Source organism: Octodon degus, unplaced genomic scaffold (assembly GCF_000260255.1).
Source record: "Octodon degus isolate 3935 unplaced genomic scaffold, OctDeg1.0 scaffold00135, whole genome shotgun sequence".
NCBI lineage: Eukaryota > Metazoa > Chordata > Mammalia > Rodentia > Octodontidae > Octodon > Octodon degus.
The window spans coordinates 4,074,676-4,080,373 of record NW_004524711.1 but is presented as its reverse complement, the minus strand read 5'-3'; the positions used below and the strand labels follow the sequence as shown (position 1 = coordinate 4,080,373).

The following is a 5,698-nucleotide window of genomic DNA, read 5'->3' as shown; positions in this document are numbered from 1 at the left end:
TTGATGCCTCACTTTTGTAGAGTAGATTTTATGGTGTCAATTTGAGAAGTTTAAAAGTTGAGCAAAGTCAGCAGTTCTATATCCTAGGGTACACAGCACATGCCCTGGGACAATGTACACTCTAGAATGCTGTGGTGGTTGACTCACTGTGTAACCTTGAGAAGCTTAGAAGCTTAAGTGACTCAGCAGTGGGCTCAGGGCCCTCATTTGTAAACATCTTTGTCCTGTGCAAGAGGATGACATGGAGATGGTGTGAGTGCTACCCCACCCTAAGGCAGAAAGCCTGCATACATATAAGGGAGGAAAGAAGGCTTTTCTCCTTTTTTCATCTTCCTGTTTTGCTGTCTTCCACCACCATGAACTGTTCCCCTCTGCCATGTGCCATCCTGCTGTGGAGCCAGCTGATTCTGGACTCAGACATCTACAAACTGTGAGCTAAATAAATCTTTCTTTCTTTAACACGGATGTTGGATATTTTGTGCCAACAATGAGAACAGTAACTAAAATCCCAGAGTTACTGGGTCTAAACTGAGTTCATTACCCTCTTTGCCAAATCAGCATTAGTCTCCCAATGCTACTGAGTAACACTTTGCCATCAGTAGGTTTGAAACTTCACAACTGCAGTCTGTGTCATTACCTTCTTTCTTTAAAAAGCTATGAGCTCCCTAAGTCTGCCTTTGTGATCATCTTTTTCTCTTATGTGTCTTTCCTTATAGCTTTTAATCTTTATTTATTTCACTGCAAATCATAGAATATTTAATGTACACTTATTTAAATATTTCTCTTTTTTTACTATTAAAAAATGTTAACCACAATCTACTACTTCTGGGATTCATAAAATCAAGTATAATTGAGCTGTGATTTCCAATATAGGTAGTAACTCCTCAACTGGTTTTATCAGAGACTACATGAGGCACATTTTAATTTCCTTAGAAAGTAAATTTTTCAGGGCTGGGGAAATGGCTCCCTGGCACAAGGGACTGAGTTCAATCCCTTTCCTCAAAAAAAAAATATGAAAGGAACATAAACTTTTCATAGATGACTGACATAGATAATCTAGTTCTAGATGGTGCTCAGTTTCAACTGTTGAAAAGTGAGAGGACTGATTTATAACATTTTTCTCTCAAAGTTCTCAATTCTTTGAATTACTACCTTCTATTATTATTCTCTGCTACTCTTTCCAATGTTACCTTAAGAATATTGATGTAGTTTTCCAAATATGATTTGAAATCATATGGAGTAAAAGTTTAGTGAGTTTATCTCTTCCTAAATTACTAATGTCATCTTTTATCAGAATAGTTTTCTATGTTATACACCTGTTTTGTAACTATTAGTATTTTAATATTTTCTCAGAATTTAAACATCTACTAGATTTTTTTTTACAGAAGAAAGAAAATGAGAAGCTTTCCCATCTTACTCTTGCTAGATGAAGAGATTCTCAACACAACACTCCAAAGTAGAGTGGATCACTTCATGTTTATAATAATCTCCCACAGTGTACTTCTTTCTGGCTATATCTCAGTAGAGTCTCCTTTTAGTAGAGTCTCTCCTGCTGTGGAAAAACAGCAGTTGGTCTGGCTTAAATACTGTATACAAAATAAAAGTGTGAATGACAACAGGGGAGAGACAGATAGAGTTGAAGTCAGGAAGGGCTCATAGATCATGGTATAGAGTTTGGATTTCATAGCACAGGCAACAGAAAGTTATTGACATTAGCGATCTGGGACTTCTCCTTAAAGACACAGTAATGCCTTTAATCATTGGTACAAAAACAAACAATATCATCTTCAAAGGACTGGGACTCCTTGACTCTTAAATAGAAACACTTCTTAATACTAAGAGCATTTGTGGAATGGGGTGGTGGAAGAGGACTCTCTTTTGAGCTCTACTAATCTGTAAAATTAAGTGAAACAAATTGTGTTGTTTTATTAATTATACATAATCCATGCTTGAAAAATCTAATACAAAGCAAGAATCTTTTGAAGAAGACCAATATTAGACTTACCCAATAACATTATCTATATACTTTACAATGGATTGTGACTTTGAAATTTTATCTTCCACGCTAGCATAATTTTTTAAAGATTCTTTTGTCATGATCAAAGAATTATATTTTGGATTCTTCATAATATAAACAAAAGAAAGGCTGTATTTCTAATCCTATTATTCACATTAAACAAAGTGATACTTAATTCACCTCTGTGTACTACATGTTCCTTATAAGTAAAACTAGAGATAACAATTACCTTTGAGAATTTTTATGATTATTAATAAAATACTTACAGCACAGGATATCAACCTGAATTTCTGGGTACTCAGCAGACACACCATAAGGATCTCACCCTTGAATGAATTACTGGCACACAATGTGAAATGAATTTATGACACAGAATTTTTTAAAAGGCCACCAAAGAGCAAGAAGTCAAAGGTAAATCATTGCCTCTAATGATGAATTATTTTAGTAAAAATATACTAAATCTTTGGGTCACACAAGGCTAGAAGTCAAGTGTTAGGAGCCCAGTGATATGTACTGACCTCAATGGGGAACAAAAATAAGAACAAATGTGCAAGGACAAATTATAAGTATAATAAAAATAACTTAAAGATTTCATTAGATTAGTTGTTTTGTGTTACACAGTATAGTTGTGGTCATCTTTCTACTTCAAAAATTGTCGAACTTATGTATAGTTTATGCAGATTTTGCATTTTTCAAAGTGGGCTTCTAGAAGTTTATCTACTGTAGGACAATGTGAAAAACAATTAAGCATTGCTAAGAATTGTGGCTTCTCACTCCTTACCTCATCTCAGTGTAAACACAACAGCAGATTTCATTATTTATATACAATGGGGCTCAATTTAATAGTTTATGAAAAGAAAAAGTTGTGCAGAGGAAATAGGTAAGGCTTTAAATTCACTGGTTAGAATCAATTGTTTCACTAGACAATTCAATTTCACTGAATAATTTAAGCTATTCAAGTCAAAATATTGTAACTATGCACATTTAATCTCTGAATAGTAAAAAGGAGGTTGTGTTCTGTTTCCAAAAGATGACCTCTGAGCTCAGATCTACAGAATGAAATCAGAGTCAAAGGCCTGAGGAAAGAATATTCCATGCAGCAAGAATAATTAGTGTAGAAGCTCTGAGTTGATAAAAGCTGAAAAACATTTGCAAGAAAGAAAAACAACACTAGGTCTAGCTTAAATGTTGTATACAAAAATAAAAGTGGGAGGGCCAGCCAAATAGCTCAGCAGATTAAAATGCCTGCTTAGGCAGACTCAGTGGCCAGGCTTTGAGCCCCAGAGTACAGTGCTGGCCCCACCTACATGGTGCACTGAGAAGGCGAATGAGACTAGGTATGGTGGCACAAACCTGTAATCCTAGTTCTTGAAAGGCAAACACAGGTGAATTACTTAGTCTGATCTACACAGTGAGACCCTGTAGACCCTGTACTAAATACAAACAAACAAATAAATAAAGATAAAAATAAAAGTGTGAACTATGATGGGGAGAGGAAATAAAGTTGAAATTGTGAAGGCCTCAGAGACCATATCATACAGTTTGGATTTTACACCACAGGCAACATAAAGTCACTGAAGGTTGTGAGCAGGGCCATCTTGAAAAGGACCATGGCTTCTCTGTGATCATGAATAGGAAAGGAGCAAGAGGAGAAAACAAGACTAATTTAAAGGTGCATGGAAGAGTCAAAGGGGCAGGTCCTGGTGTAACAGGTTAGGAAGATGGCAATGGATTTGCAGAAGTATCTAATACTGAAAGTGTAATCTTCACAAACCTGCTGGTGGACTGGCTGTGGGGAGTGGGACAGAGAAAAATCAAGCATGTTCCAATTTTGTAAGCAGCAAGTGGTGCCACTTATGGAGACAGTGAAGATTATAGAATCTAGGGTTCTCTTCTGGATGCACTAACCATTTGGGATATCCTCACATACCAATATGACATCTCAGTGCATCACGTAGGTGGCTAGATAGAGTAACAATGAAAATAAAAGCATCTAAGAATTATTGAACACTTTACTCCACCTGTTACTCTGTTAAATAATAAGCTTTTGACCTATTAAATCATTTATGCCTCAAAGCTACTTATGAAGTACTACTACTATGCTTACCTTATTAAAGATAAAACAGACACACAGAGAGTAAGTCGCCAAGTGTAGCAACTGATAAATCTGGAACTGGGAACTAAGCTGCAGGGTCAGACCCCAGAGCCCATCATCTTAACTCCTACACTACTCAGCTGTAGGTCATTTATCAGTAATAAACATGACATTCAAAATGTATTCACTGAGTAACTACTACATGCCCTTAGGAAGCTCACAGTGTGCTGGGTGGTACTTAATGGTAGGCAGAAATTTTAAAAGATGGCAAGGGGCTAGCAAGATAGCTCAGGGGTCTAAAGCACCTGCTTGAGCAAGCTTAGGCAAGTGCACAGGGACCACGGTTTGTTCACCAGCATGCCATGCCATGCCAACCCCACCCCAGGATGGGCTAAGCCAGGCACAAAAAAAAAAAAAAAAAGAAAAGAAAAGAAAAAAGGTGGCACAGAAAATAGTGAGGGGATAGATTTATGGTGAGTGCTGTTTTATACATAAAATAAAGAGGGTAGCCTCTCTTCTAAGAGAGAAGAAGCAAAGAGATAAAGGAATGAAGGTATTAGTTGTGCATGTCTCTGGTAGGAGACATGTCACAGACAAAGAAAACAGTAAATTCAAGGGACCTAGGGCAAAAGTATGCTTAGCATGTTTAAGTACTGTTTAAGTATCAGCAAGGAAGGCAATGTAATTGCACTAGAATAGGATAAGGAAATAGAATGAAGCCAAAGAGATACTGACTCATTAGAGAGGTATAGATACTATTTAAAGCCATCTGAATAGATAAAATGCATACAGAGGGAGCTCTGAAAAAGAAAACTTGAGACTTGAAATGTTTTCGACTCAGAAGTCAGACAAAGGAAGAGAAAGATGCAAAGAACGCTTTGCAAAGGTTACCCAAGCAAGAGAAAAAACAGAAGTGTGTGATGTCAGAAAAGCTACCAGCAGAGTACTTTAAGGACATGGTAAACCAATGCTGCTAAGTCAAGCAAAGTGTGGACTGAGTTACATCCACTGGATTTGGCATCATGGAGAATGTTAACGACCTTGAAGGGCAGTTTCATTGGAATTGTGGGACTGGACATGTTGTGTAATTGTTAAACTAGTGCTCCTTCCTAGTTTTACCGTTCTTAATTTCATACACCTTTGACAGTTCCCCTAACTTGAGCTCACTTTTGTTGCTTCTAAAGTGGGAGTAAAAACTTCTCTCGTTCAGACCTGGGATGATGCATTCAATGTGTATAAAATACTTGCTTGTGCTTGCCTCCAAGGGCCACATCTTACCTCATACAATTTAGAAATAGTAGTGATGTTCTTAAGGAATGAAAAATATAATGCTATAAGGTTAAGGACCCACAATACCTGAACATTATCACTGGCCAGAAATCTCTCTGGATGATAGCTCTGAGGAAGGAACAATAAAGCATGTTATGGAATGAAGCTCTGACCTCAAATCTCAAAGAAGAGTCAGGAGGCAGCAGAGAGAGAGAGAGAGAGAGAGAGAGAGAGAGAGAGAGAGAGAGAGAGAGAGAGAGAGATTCAAAATAACAAAATCCTCTGCTCTCTCAAGAAAATGGAGGCTTCTAGAAGGC

At 37.1% G+C, this 5,698-nt stretch overlaps 1 pseudogene; it reads right to left on the bottom strand.

The window, feature by feature from the left end:
* The window catches only part of LOC101559616, a 9,634-nt pseudogene extending 4,443 nt beyond the window's left edge, over nt 1-5,191 (bottom strand).
* Nucleotides 5,192-5,698: the final 507 nt, after the last annotated feature.